The following is a 15082-nucleotide window of genomic DNA, read 5'->3' as shown; positions in this document are numbered from 1 at the left end:
TATTACTATAGCATTTCACCTGAGCATTGCGAATCACGCGTATGGCCATGATAAGCGCTGAATGAATGACAGGCTTTGTGTTGTAACATCGTGCAAGGTAAATAAGGGTGACGTCTAGTGGAGAAGACTAACGATAAGATTCACGTTAATCAGATATTGTTTTAAATGTGTGCTGAAATAAATCCCGGAAAAGATCGATTCGCGGCTTTTGAGAATCGACATCAAATCGACGTCATTTAAAAAAACGATTAATCGAAAAATCGATTTTTTTGCCCAGCCCTAGTTTTCAACCAGGAGGCGTGGGTGCACTAAGGGGCCTCATCTAACTTTCAGAGGGTCCATATAATGATTTGAAAGTATTTAAATTAAAATTATTATAAATTAAAATTATTTAAATGATTAATATTGAAATACTCTACCTCTAATCTAAATGACACACAAAATTATGATGCAAACTGGAATCAGATCATTTTTTTTCTCCTTGGCAATAATTGTTGTTTTACAGTTTTTAAAGCTTCAGGAATCACAAAATGAATAGTAGTTAATAGGGGTGGGCGATATACTGGTAAGACACGATAAACTGGTAGAATTTGTCAGCCGGTAGAGATTTTGGAGTAGGGATGTGCAACAGAGATTGAGTACTTGGCTGTGACAGCAACGATTGATCAAGAAAACAACGATCGTGTGGGTTTAAAAAATATATAATTTTTTTTCTGAAAAAAATTACGCACTTTGGGCGTAGCCTGGGTGACCCTGAGCTCTGATGGTTTAGCTTTCCACAGCATGCGGTCTAAGGGTTAGCTACATATTTGATTTTGTTGCATGGAACTGAATAAATATAATACATTGATATTTAATATTAATATATATTCTGTCCAATTTTTTGTTAATTTCAATAAGTGTGGTTATTTTATTGGCTTGTGTTTTTTAAATTCAGTGTCATTAAAATTAAGTTAAATTAAAAAGTCTTACAAAATTACTTATTATTTAATAAAATAATAAATAATTACAAAACAGTTTTGGTTTTCAGCCAAGTGCATCCAGAATTTTTGGGTTCGGTTTCAGTCTAGAATTTTCATTTCGGTGCATCCCTACAATTTTGTGATATATATTGTTACCATGTAGGGATGTGGACGCAGTGTCTCGTTCCCTACTCAGGGAACCATGGTTACATAAGTAACCTGAGACATTCAGTGTTACCTCAACACGATAAAAAAAAAACAACACTCAAGTATTATTACCTTAGCAAACTGTGAGTTTATCCATTTTGTGAAGGTTTTCTTTTGAACATCTTCTCTTTCATCTGTAAATGAGAGAGAACACTATCAGTACTGTCCAGTTCAAACAAAGAAACCTAATTTCAAACGAATCCTAGTCATTTAATACCTTAAGAAATGTAAAGCTTTACAGCTACATAATGGCATATATATATATAGGGATGTAACTGTATGAAAATTTCTTATCACGATTATAGTGACCAAAATGATGATGGTTATCAGTTTTATCACGGTATTGTTCAAATGTGCTGGAGATGTTAAAAAAGTACCGACACATAAATCACTTCACCAAGTTTTATATTTAAAAATCAACAAACAAATAAAATGACTTTTTGTTTGCATAATCACTAAAACAATAACATTACCAATGATGTTCGGATTTTAAATGACAACTTGACTGACAACAGTTTAATAGCATGTTGAAATATCTAATGTAAATGTTCAAATAAAGCTTTGAAAAAGTTTCATAAAAAGGTAAACCTCACATTTCAGTCTTTAAATAAAGAAAAGATATACTGCAAGTCAAAATGATAATTGATTAATAAATGATTCATTGTATTTTATCTGATCCATAAATAATTCTAGATAACTTATCTGAATTGTTTAAATGTGTAGAATCCCAGTATTGCGATTAAGAACACTTCCTTTAGGTATTACATGGAGCGAAGATGAAAACAAAATGCCATCAAATCGTTTCTGAAGACAGTCAGAACCTTCAGAGGTACATTCATATAATTAATTCATTCATATATTAATTTGTATAATTCCCTTAGCACTCGTTTAAAACCTCCCAGCTTTTCCGCCCTGTTTTCACTCAAAACGAAACTACTCTGCGTGCTGTGCGCACGTGAGACTGTTACTTAAAACCGTGCTTTATGCTGGACAGTATTTATTTGTCGTGAGTTGTTCAAATCGCGGTAATCTAATACGGTTTTAATGATAATTAAAAGATGAAACGGTAATACTAACCGTGGGGAAATGTATCATGATTTATCATCAAACCGGTAATCGTTACATCCCTATTACCATGAAATAAAATTACTCATATAATCATGATATAAGATTTTGGTCATATCGCCCATGCCTAGTGGTTAATTGATTTAATATCAATACTCCGTTTATTTGAATTCATTTTAATGAAAAAAGAGAAAACAAGAAGCTTTGGCATAATTGCAGCAGAAATAACAAAAATAGCAGAGCCTGTAATTATACATATCTTAGGTTTGATATTTCAAATATTGGTATCATTGAGTGAACACCCTTGAGTTCCACACTTATTTTGTAGGTTTAAAGCCCATTTCACATGACTCGCATCAGGGTGGCATGCACTGCTTTGACTTCCACATGTGAAGTTTTGCAGACAGCGTCATGGAAGACTGATTTTATAAGGTTGCTAGGTAGCAAGAAAGCGGTGAAAAGGTGAAAACTGTTTGAGCTAGGAAAAAGTCTAGTGATTTGATTACTTTGATAAATTATAAAATGGAAAACAACAAATAAATTGGTACACACACACACACACACACACACACACACACACACAGGGACTGTATACGTCTTGTGAAGTCACAGGTAATCATTGGTTGTGCTTTGAAATGTCAGCGGCAAGTGGGGTTGTTGAAATTGTCTGAACTTTGAGTGGCACACTAAAACGTTTGACCGGAAGTGCTGTAGCTGATCCTTTGCTCAAAAACCCCAGAGTTCAATGGCATGAGTCATCTAAAAAGGGGCTTATTTCAGTCATCGGTGAGTGCATCATATGACCCAGAAATCTCTCAATTTACACAGATACCTGCTGTACTAGGCTGGATACACACACATACTAGCTGAAGGAATGGAGAATCCAGCCCTCAGTATCGCCGTGAGCAGGATTTTGGATGATAATGGTGTTAAGCTGTGGAGATTTGGGCTTCCCTGGGAGTGTAGAGCCCAGCCTGTGCTTGATGTCATGTCTAGGGCATGATGGGATTGATTTCTGAACTGGTCTGAGTGCTTCAGGGCTTCAGAACGACCAACTCTCCTTGAGCTGTCTACCTGAACGTCCAGCGCTTTGGCAAGACAAAATTTTAGCATTGCTGTTGACTGATTTCACGATGGGGGAAAAAAACAACAGTTTTACTCAGTCAAGAATGTTATTATAATAAATTCTGTTTTATAACATTACTTTTACAGTTTTTGTTACTCATAACATGCATAACTAGTTTTTTTCCAGACCTATTCATTTGTGTTGAATAACTATGGCTTTTATTTTGTGGCCAAGTTTCAGATAAAAAGTAAAATTTTAATTCAGTTGTTCAGTGATGTGTTATGAAATGTATATTTTATAAAAAAAAATATTATTCGTAGAATTGTTTTTTATGTTTGCTCTAAGAAATGTCAAAAATGGGTGGTTTCAGTTTTATAGTTCCCTTTATCTGTACTCTCATTTTGTGGCATGTCTCGATGACCTCACTGCGTTTTCATAATTCTCTTTTCTTCTGCTTCTTTTCTCAGATCTCTTTCTGGATCTTTGAAAATCAAAACTCATAAGCACTCCACAGAATCTGTGAAGCTGAGAACTTCATTGGAGGGAGAGGAACGGCTGCCACGTGATGCCACATATCTGCCTCATCACCAATAGGTAAAAAACATCCGGGTGGCGGGTAAAAGACATTTTAGACCTAATGAACTTGATGGAATTAAAAAAATAAGAGAAACAAAACTTTTACATGGCTGTTTTTTACTTTGTGCTTGTTGTAAAGCTCAGGGACACTTGTATTACAAGCTTTATGGCGCATGAGTGGAGTGATTCAAATGGGGAAATGGATTGATTTAGGGAAGAACAAGAAGAGAAAAATAAAAAGGGCTTTAATGGGCAGAGAAGGACACTGGGAGATTTTTGTAGAGATGTGAAGTGGAGGCGAAAAGAAAAGGAGCTGAGCAGAAATGAAAAGGTGAAGGTTTGGTGCTGAAGGATGCAGATTTGAGCATCTCGATGACAATGGGGTAATGAAAGTGGCATTTTTACAGCTAATAATGGACCACTGGGTGTTGAAAAGCCGCTGCGTGACAAATCTTAAATTTTAAGACTGAAAGGAATAACACGTGAGAACTTCTGTTCAGGAAATAATGTGTTTTAAATGTGTTTTCTGTGTCAGACCATGTACCCGCATCCAAGAGGTGAAGGACTTGCACCAAGCGCACAAACAGACTCGTCCACTAAGTTAAAACGCACCGCCACACACCTCTGTCTCAGGTGCGTGTGGTACGGATGACCCTGTGGTGATCACAGGCTTGAGTGCATTACTACTGACAGGATAATTAGCCGCTCATGACCTTGTGTCTGTTTTTATCCCCGTCTCTGTTCTCTACATCTTTTTCAGCATTAGCCTATGGCTCTTTTATCTCTTAAGAGCGGCACACTGTCTCTGTCTTTGTCTCCCTCACTGTAATTGATGACCGTGAATTGCTCGTATCAAGATAATCCATGCTATAAGAACCTTTTTTGCTGTTCTGTGTTTTAGCAAACGGACATGCATGTAGGAATGTTAGTCTGATCCACAGTGATGTAAGTGGCATGAATGAATTGTTTTGTCCATATTTGGTGTTTTCAGAATCAGAATCAGAATGAGCTTTATTGCACGTTAGAGCCACAGGTCTGTAGTCATTAAGTCCAGTAATTTTGGGTTTCTTTGGGATGGGGATGATGGTGGAGCGTTTGAAGCATGAAGGGACTTCGCACAGCTCCAGTGATCTGTTGAAGATCTGTGTGAAGATGGGGGCCAGCTGGTCAGCACAGGATTTCAGACAGACTGGTGTAACACAGTCTGGGCCTGGTGCTTTTTTCCTTTTCTGCTTCCGGAAGACCTGGCGCACCTCGTCTTCACTGATCTGAATTGCAGATGTGGGGGAGAGGGGGGTTGCTGGAGGTGTGAATGGTTGTGTGGAGAGGCGTTCAGGGCGGGTGTGGGGTGTTTTTTCAAACCTGCAGTAGAACTCGTTCAGATCGTCTGCCAGTTGTTGATTATCCGCAGTGCTGGGGGATGGTGTCTTGTAATTGGTGATTTGGTGATTTTCAGATTCAAAGTTTTACACTATAAATATAATTATTATAGTTTGTTTAAATGAATCATTTTTCTGTTTATATGATATTATGCTTCTGTACTGTTTTATCATTTGTGTCAACTTCCTCAAATTCTTTGAGCAGATCTTCTCTGAATCTGTGATGTAATGAAACTGTAGTGAGGTAGTGAAAGCATGTCGATTATTGGCATTGAGGTGAATCCTTGTAGATAATGAAAGTAGATGTTAGAGGGGTTTTATTTTGCGTTCTGGGTGTTTTTGCTCCAGAGTGCTCGTAATTTAGTTTTACATTACCATTTTCCACCCTATCTCTGTTATTTAGTGTTAAACAGTCTGTTTTTGCTATTGCGCTGTTTGAAATCTTCAGTATGTACATTACCATCACAAGTTCAGGGTCGGTAAGGGCACCTATTATGCAAAATTCACTTGTACATGTTGTTTGAACATAAATATGTGTTGACAGTCTGTGTAAACAAACCACCCTATAATGATAAAAATCCTCCGGCTCCTTTTCTTTTAATCCCCATAAATCATAAGCAGTGTCTCAGAACAAGCTGTTTACAGAATCCGTAAAACATGACAATGCATTTTAAAGGCCCCGCCCACGACTGTTGACGGACACTGCCGTATTAGCAGAGACACTGCCCTGAGTGAGCCGCACACTATCCGCCATGCTTATCTGCATGCTAGAGCATTTAAAAACGGCATTCACCAGGGCTCCAGACTGTGACCATTTTTTCTTCCTATGCGATTAAATTTTGTGTGCGGTCGCACTGGCGCGACCACCGCGTTTTCCAACTCCTAAGCGCTGCCATTTCTGTTGCATGAGAAACATCAAATGGCAAACGAAACGGAAAGCATAACGAAATCGCGCTACTCGTTTGAGCTGCGCAGCGCTTGCGTTGCGTTCACACCACCGTTGGCGAGAGCGTCAAAAATTCGCTCTGGCCGCTCTGCCAATAGTGATGGGTCATTCTTGAATGATTCGTTCATTTTGAACGAATCTTTAATGTTCTTAAACCAGAGAAGGTGAACATGCTGGTATTCTTGTGGGGGGAAAAACATGCAAGCACTGTCACCGTTTTACTTTTCTTTTTGTTTACATTTTTGAAAAACTTATCTTTGCTGTTTACCTTAAGCTATGGAGGCTCTTATTTATTTATTTATTTATTTGATTTCTCAGTGTTTGCTAAACATTCTGTAATTTATTAGTCATTATGTAATACAGCATGTGGTGTGTGCCATGCCTCATCTTATTAGTTTTTGTTAATAAACGTTTTGTAAGCTAGTTTGTCATTGTATCCTATACTGTTTTATTGTTGTTGTGCTTTTTAATTAAGAACAATGAATCCATATTTTGTTTTAGTCTTAAAAAGTGAACGGTGTGTAGATGTAGGTAAGCAAAACAGACAATTATCTTTTCTTGTAAAACGTGACACCAAGATCGCGAATTTGAAAGTGAAAGCACCCGAAGCTTGGCTTATAACGGCAAAAGAGGAACTCCTGTTCACAAAATTCAAATCACAAACACAGATGAAAAAGAACGGGTTGAATGTTAACCACTTTCGTTTCCATATAACTATAAACTATGATAAAGGTTCATCAGCATGCATTGATTAATCCCATGTTGTAGCGCAAAAAAAATAAAAATAAAATGCGACCAAATTATGTGCTTGTGCGACCAACTGAGGAAAGTTAGTCGCAAAAGAGCGACCAGTGGGCAGAATGAGCCTGAAGCCCTGATTCACGTAAGAAATGTCTTTTTAAATCTATAGATGCTATTCAGTTCAGAGCAGTGAGTGATTTTCTGTTTTTATTTTATTGTTTGGCTCATATTAACAGCATAGACAGCAGTATAGGTACTGTATATTATGCTGCTGTCACTTAATATGCTGATCTAATATAAACATGCAATTTTTTCCCAGATGTTTACCTTCACAGTAGGGCTGCACGATACATTGTTTCAGCAATGACATTGCGATGTGCGCATGCGCAATAGTCACATTGCAGAAGGTGTGATGCAGGGCAAAACGTATACATATTTTTGTTTGATTCAAAAGAAAAAATAATCTCGCACGGTTCTATATTTGCCTGATATAAAGTAATTAATTCTGATTTAAGGGTTCTTAAAGTCCCCCTGTAGTCAAATATTTTATCCCTTAAAACTCATCTTTGATCATCAAAATGACATATTATATGCCTTAAATAGCTTGAATGTAACTCTACACCCTTGCCTCATTTACTATAAGCGGATTTATGAATATGCAAATGAGCCCCGCCTCCACTCAGTCACACCAGCCAGCGACTCCTGTTGCCCTGAACTGTAGTAAACGTGAAACAATGGCATACACGGATAATGATGACCAGTGGTGGAAAGAGTACTGAAAAAATATACTCAAGTAAATTTGATTTGACGAAAGTCACGAGACCTATTACTCTCTGTCCAATCACGTTGGTGGATAAAAATAAAATTAAAATAAGCATGTAACGACCACAAACGGAGGAAAATAGCGGAGTAAAAGTACCGATACATCACTTAAAATGTACTCAAGTAAAAGTACACAATTTTTAAACTACTCAAAAAAGTACAATTACTGATAAAAACTACTTAATTACTGTAACGTGAGTATTTGTAATTCGTTACTTCACACCCCTGATGATGACTGATATTTTTTTCAATGTTTTTACTAGAGGACAACTACAGTGAATACTGTAACATTTGTTAAAGTTACTTACTTGACAATGTTGTATCCTCAAATGCCTTAAACTCAAATGCAGCCGTTTGTGATTACAATTCGCGCCCGTGAGCATACGCGTGTGAAGTGCAGACGCCAATGCGGGAGAGGTGGGTCTGACTCCGGGCTACTTTTACAATGTTGCAATGGGTTATAAATTCACATTAAACCATGGCTTCATGGGTTTTTTTGCTCTAAATTATTTTTGGTTTTATGCTGGTATTGGTTTATTTTGCATGCTAGTGATAGTAATCTATTAGAGATGCACCGATTGCAATTTTCTTGGCCGATTCAGATTTCCGATTTTTTGGAAGGGTGACCTGCCAATACCGATTTTTGCCAATTCCGATTTTCTTTCTAAGAACTATAATTGACAGCCTATACAAACAAAAATCTATGCAAATTTCAATGCAAAAATATTTACATAATAAAAGAAATTATTAAACATTACAATTCCCCCAATCTGGACTAAGTTACAGATTTCTCTCTCTAAACAACTTTCAAAATAAAGTGCTCTGTGACTGGAAAGGGGAAGAAATAGTTCACTTAAAATGAGTTGCTGTATGTAACAAAACGGATGTCATTTCCCACTATGTTTATAAATGGTAATTTTTTGGGGATATTTTTAATTTTGTAAATATCTTTTTTTTTCTACCGCAGTATGCATCTATAAATTTCTGTAAGTTACTTTGTGTGTACTGTCTCTCTCACACACTCACTCGGGCTCTGCAAGCCTCATCTGGCACGACAGAAATACACTATCAGTTGCCGATTACACTGAATGCCATTAAAATTAGAATCATTCTCACGTGAAACAACATCTTTACACGTGACTGTGAGTGTGCGTGTGGCTGTGACGTCATTTCCGGCGCCGCTGGCAATAAAAGGATCAGCTCGGAATCGGCAAGACGTGAGACTGACGTCGGTGCATCTCTAGAATCTATCCCTTGACGTGATTGGCTATTGAATTGTGACGTAGCAAACCGAGGGCTGTTTCAAACTGCGTTTCTGGGACAGCCTTTGGGAAACTACAGTTTTAAGGAGAAAATACTCAGCAGCAATGGTGTTGATTAAAGCAATAAGCCCCAAGAAGCCGTGGTTTACAGTGAATTTATAACAGCTAAGGGGGGTTGTTAGGGGTTGCCTAAAAAAAAAACGTATTCTTCCACCAAACAATGTAGTTCCTCAGAAACAGTTGTGGTTCCAACAAAGTGGTTGCCGAGCAACACAGAAGTAAACAAAGGTGTATGTTTGTAGTGTAATTTTCAACAGCTTTGAACGTGGCTCAACCAATCAGAATCAAGGACCGGAACTATCCGTTTTATAATAGTGGATCGGCACATGGTTTGTCTAAAAGCATATTAAAAACACCACATAGACGAATAAACAACATAAAGTTGATTTTCACTACAGGGGGACTTTAAAAAAACAATGTACAAAGCACAAGTTTGCTGCTTCACATTTTTGACATGTAATCTCTGCATGCGAATGGTGAAATAAGTGAGGAATGGGAGAAAAGCACCGAAATGGAAGATTTGGTTGCAAAAAGAAATGCATCGTCAGTTATAGGGAAATATTTTGGTATGATGATGATGTTGGAGTTCCTTCGAGTTTTCTCTTTTTTCCTCGCTTTCCTTCGCTTTTAAATAGCTTGTAAATGCCCGTACGCATTTTACTTTCAATTAGCAGCAATTCGGCATCATTTGCTTGAATGGACAATAACAAAATAGTACAACGACAAATTGTAGTGTCTGTTCTCTAATGTAACCAAATTATTTTTATTACTATGAAAATCAAAACAACGGCGGGGGCCACTTGCGGTGGGCAAGTGACGAAACTGGTGTTTCATCACGACTATCGCAGCACGCCTACTGCACTTCTTCATTCACAAATGAGCTCCCTTACTTTAGGGTAAGAAGCAACATTCATTATTAATATCATAACATATTAGATCCTTGATTTGTCTGAAAGTGAATAAGGTGAGTCAAATAGTGTATTAAACAACCCACAATAAGGTAAAAAGTCACTTTCAGGGTTTTATTAGTATACTATATGTATTTTCTATAAAGATGCCTATGAGCATTTCAAGACATCTGATGAACATTCCTCTATTTCTATACATCGTAATATATTGCAGAAAAAAAGATATCGCGATGTCAGTTTTTTTCCAATACCGTGCAGTCCTACTTCACAGACATAAGCGACTGTTTTTGTAACTTTTTAACATTAACTTGTGTGTATTTGACAGTGTAAGCGCAATAAGACATGAAAGAGTACTCGCATGCCGTGTGACAGACGCTTTATGTGCACGTGCGTCTGATGTGTGCGCTTATAAAACCGTATATATTAGAAATTTAAAGTGATATGGCTTTAAAATGCATGATTTCCGCACGATCAACATAATCAAATGCAGCTTATTTGCATTTAAAGAAACATGCACGTAAACAGTGTGTTTTGCTTCCACTCAAAATAGTCATTTTCAAAATGATATAATAAATGATCTGCGGGGTACTTTGAGCTGAACTTTGTGCTGTCACAGACACATTCTGGGGACACCTGAGACTTCTATTACATCTTGTAAAAAGGGGCATAATAGGTGCCCTGTAATGTTTTTGAAAGCCTCTTATGGTCACCAAGGCTGCATGTATTTGATCAAAAATACCGTAAACAAATGACAATTTCCTGTCGGTTTGTCATATCTGCTTAGGACATAGTAGTATGGGGATTTAATGGGATTCATGTTTCAGTGATTATGTCATATAAATGCTTTCATAGTGTGACGGTGCTTTACAGACGTCGCCCCAGACGTGCATTGGAATCCCAGAGCGTGAGGAGTCAGTTTATTTGCAGTGACAGAAAGCCTCTGTTGAGGATCCGTTTGCACGTTATAGCACTCAGTCGAATTTAAACAGTGACTTCCTCCCTATTATACAAGAGGTGTAATCACATGCAGTGTAAAATCCTTCCTGTTTCAGATGTTGCCTGAAACAAAGGCTGCGTTGAGAGGAGAAAGTCTCACGCTTCGTCTCTTACAGCGCCTCACGTCCTGCTTTTTTAAAATAAATTACCATTCGCAGCTTATTTGATTCTTTGAATTTTATTCTCTTTCACGTTCTGGTGTGTGTACATGGACGCTGGATGTAGAATATTCAGTGGTGTGTGTGTCTGCATGAGGTAATTGGGTGGCGGAGTGTCACTGGAGCTCAGTTTAAAGCCGCATGCAGATTCCGCATCTCTACAATCCTACACATGCTGTCACGCAAACTCGTACTTTTACTCAGGGGTAAAACTGTTCCCATACAAAAAAATAAGAACCATATGGTTAGCCATCCACAGTTCTGCATGCGTGTTTGAACCGTGGTTCGTCCCGTGTTTAATGATGCTTCTGAAAATATAAAGTATGAATTTTTTAAAGGCAATTACGATAATCACTATGTATTTACAGACAGAAAGAAACTGTAAACCCATGTGAAATTGACTAAATGACTACACTTTGTAACATGTCTGTACATACATCAGTCAGAGCCACACCATAGCGCTAGTATGTGACAAACCTGTTTGAAGAGCTCAACAAAAATGTGTCGCAGTAACAACTAGTTAAGCAATTACAGCTTTGAGAAATCTCCCAAATTTGTTTTTGCTAGATTATTATTGATTTGCATTACTTAACCTGAACAAAACCTTTAAGATGGTAAACAAATTAGATGCTAATGATTTTCCAGCAGAATAGTTTTTGAGCTTGCATTGGATGTATCTCTCTGGTGTGTGATGCTCAAGTTGATGCTCAAAATTCTATGAAAATCTGTTTCTGTGAAATCTATTATTCTATGAAAAATGATCATTTATGAAAAGGCATCTTGTTATAAATGACTCATAACTGCATGTTTATTTATTTTTATTTTTTACATTTGACCTTGATTTTTATAATATAGTAACCCTAACCCTATCGGATCTATCCATCAGGTAATCAATACCCGATGGATAGATCCAAATTTCCACCCTGTGTTTTTCTCCTCTTCTTCTGTTTAAAAAACTGTTCAAAAGATTAATTTGTTCAGGGAATCTGATTGCAATAGTCATTCTATTGTTCCATATTCTCCATCCCTAATCCTTCCCAATACCTTAACTTAACTACCTTACTAACTGGACCTTAAAATAAACTGTGATCAAAAAAATCTTCCCAGTTTTCCATTAAACAATCTAGTCTGGATCCTGGAAACTGAGGCAGAAGAGAGCAGTTAACCCTCTCACATCACCATGGCAGCTCATCGGCCTTAACGGCTGCATTTTTGCTGTTGCTTTGACAGCATGACAAGTTAACAGAAGACTTGATCTTAATTGGCTCTGCTGAAGGCACTTTTGTGTGTTTGTGTGTGTGAGTGTGCACATACTCGTTTAGGGGCCAGTTCATTGATGTTAACTTTTAAAGAGTGGGTGTTATGTGTAACTGGGGGTTTTTATTGGCTCAGTTATGATGGATGCTAGACTTTTTGGGATTAGTTTATTTCTGTGACTTTGAACTCTGCTGGACTACAGGAAGGATGCTGTCACCCAATCTGTTTTGTGTTAACTTTGTGATGAGGTCACAGGGGAGAGGGATGCTGGGAGATTCAGCACGGCAGGTCTTAAACTTAGTCTTTGTCTGTGTCTGGTCATAATAATCAGACATCTCTTTGTGCTTTACTGTCTCTTGTTTAGCCGACTTCATGTTTAGTTGTCTGCACAGTTAAAGCTTAATTTATATGCAACCCCTGCTCACTGCTTTTTGAAGTGAAATATGATTCTAGTCATTGCTGGCAATGGTTGACTTGATTGTTCATGTCTCATTTATTCATAATCAACTTGGAAACAGCTTATAAATTAAATGTATAATTGTCTTTATGGTTTTGTAATTAAATATTACACAGAGTTGAATTACATGAATAATATTCAAAATTAAAAAAAAACTTATTGCGTTCATTGAGGGTTTTTTGTCGCTTATTTGGTTTCTTTTTTATTGGATTATAGTACAGGTGCATCTCAATAAATTAGAATGTCTAATACACGAGTTTCACAATTTGAGTTGAATTACTGAAATAAATGAACTTTTCCACGACATTCTAATTTATTGAGATGCACCTGTATATTATCTAGAATGAAAATCTCAATTTTCACACACAAATGCGCACACATTTCTTTTTGTTTTTGCATCTCGTTGATGTGGTCCAGTTCACAAATGAGGGGGCTAGCTGGTGTAAATATCCAATTAAACATACCAATTTAATCTTAATGTGAAACTTTGGTCTTAGTGCTGCAGAAATCATTTCAATTTGCATGTTTGTGCAGGTTCAAGGATATTCAGGGCTCCTTTCCAGGTTTGTTTGGCTTTTCACCATGCGTGAAAATGTGTCCCTTCTCACTTCAAGTTTTTCGCCAACTACTAGTTATGTTTCAGAGTATGCTTATGAGGAGGAAAAAAGTTGTTTTGCCTTTCGACTCCTGAGTCTCACCAGAAGAAGAGTAAGACAGAGACACGATGGGCTTTCACACATGGCTCAAGCTCGGCTGGTGAGGAGTGTTAAGATGTGTGAGCATGTCTCTTCTTTTCTGTATGTGTGTGTGGAAGGAAGGAAAGAAGGATCAACAGAGATGAGACACAACTGTAAGGACAGCTAAAGAAATTATCAGCTACTGAGCTGCTTTGTGTTTGGCACATTACGTGAGCGAGGGCTCACGCTAATTATAACGCTTTTATGCTTCTAAAGAACACCTTTGAAATCTATTGAAGGGGGATAATTGAGCCTGGAAATGTGTTACCTGGCAAAGTCAAGTTGAAGGTCATTACTGAGAATATAAAAGGACCTGATGATCCATTTGAGAGCAAATCCTTTGTTCCTAATGTAAAGATGTTGTTCTAACTCTGCTGATGTGCTTCAAACACCAAATTCAGCATGAACAAATTAGAAAAGGACCTGAGGGTGAGCCTTGGGGAACTTCTGACAATTTGAAGGGGTTTTAGTGGGCACTGCTTCTACAAAGCTGATTGGAAAATCCATCTTTTTTTCCCCTTTTTAAAACTCATCTATTGTATCTTGTTTCTTGATGTTGTTTTTTTCTTGTGTTTTCAGGTAGTAGTCCTCAGTATTTTATTCCAAGTTAGAATATTTTGTAGGCTTCTTTTGGATGATGTACAGTAGGGCTGCACGATAAATCGCATGCGATATTTCGCGTTAAATATCGCATGCGATTTATCGTGCAGCCCTAATGTACAGTGCAGAAGAATAAAAGGCACCTCTGTCCTGCCATTGTTTTCAATCATGGGTAGAATTGGATTTGGGGTATATAAAAGATATATATATATATTATCGACACTCTTAAATTGTTTTATTGAGCCTTAAAAACCCTGCTGAATAAAAAATTAGAACAGTGTGAGACACACTGAAGAGGGTGGTATTAGAAAAATAACAATAGTTTATGCATTTTAAATATACCATGTTAACAAGCAGTGTGTTAACTGTTCTTACATACACAGCTCCACACCTCTCTAGCTTTAGAGGTTGGAGATGTACTGATTACGGCTGTGGGTTTTGGCAGGTTGTGGCCTAATTTTTTGCTAACTGTGTTGTTCTGATGGATGGCAGGCGGCGGGTCCCAGGCAGGGGGCCCCCCTGTGGGGCCAGTGCCCTTTCAAGAGTGACACACAAACTCATGCATACTGCTGCAGTGAAGAAGAACAATAATATAACTATACTGCACAAGGATTGACAACCGTGTGATAATGTGCCTAACACTTTTATTTGCAATACAATATTACTATAATACAAGTTTTTACATTATTAGGGTTGGTTTTTAATTTGTATATTTTTGAAAGTCTCACAAAGATTTTATGTGATCAGAAAACTCTTTTAATATATTTTAAACAGAAAATTCGCATTCATGTGTAATAGGTTTTGGTAACAATGTAGTGTGTGTGTGTGTGTGTGTGTGTGTGTGTGTGTGTGTATATATATATATATATATATACTGTATATA

The 15082-nt window shown here is 37.3% G+C and overlaps 1 protein-coding gene across 2 annotated transcripts in view; it reads left to right on the top strand.

The window, feature by feature from the left end:
- The window catches only part of LOC107689092 (speckle-type POZ protein), an 84100-nt gene that overhangs the window by 24487 nt on the left and 44531 nt on the right, over positions 1-15082 (top strand). For both annotated transcript variants that reach the window (XM_016486997.1, XM_016486998.1), the window contains exon 2: positions 3768-3894. The gene's annotated coding sequence lies outside the window, so the exon portion shown is untranslated. The remainder of the gene's footprint in view (positions 1-3767; positions 3895-15082) is intronic.

This window comes from Sinocyclocheilus anshuiensis, unplaced genomic scaffold (assembly GCF_001515605.1).
Source record: "Sinocyclocheilus anshuiensis isolate Anshui unplaced genomic scaffold, SAMN03320099.WGS_v1.1 scaffold653, whole genome shotgun sequence".
NCBI classification, from domain to species: domain Eukaryota; kingdom Metazoa; phylum Chordata; class Actinopteri; order Cypriniformes; family Cyprinidae; genus Sinocyclocheilus; species Sinocyclocheilus anshuiensis.
The sequence above is the reverse complement of the archived record's forward strand: the minus strand, read 5'-3'. Positions and strand labels throughout refer to the sequence as shown.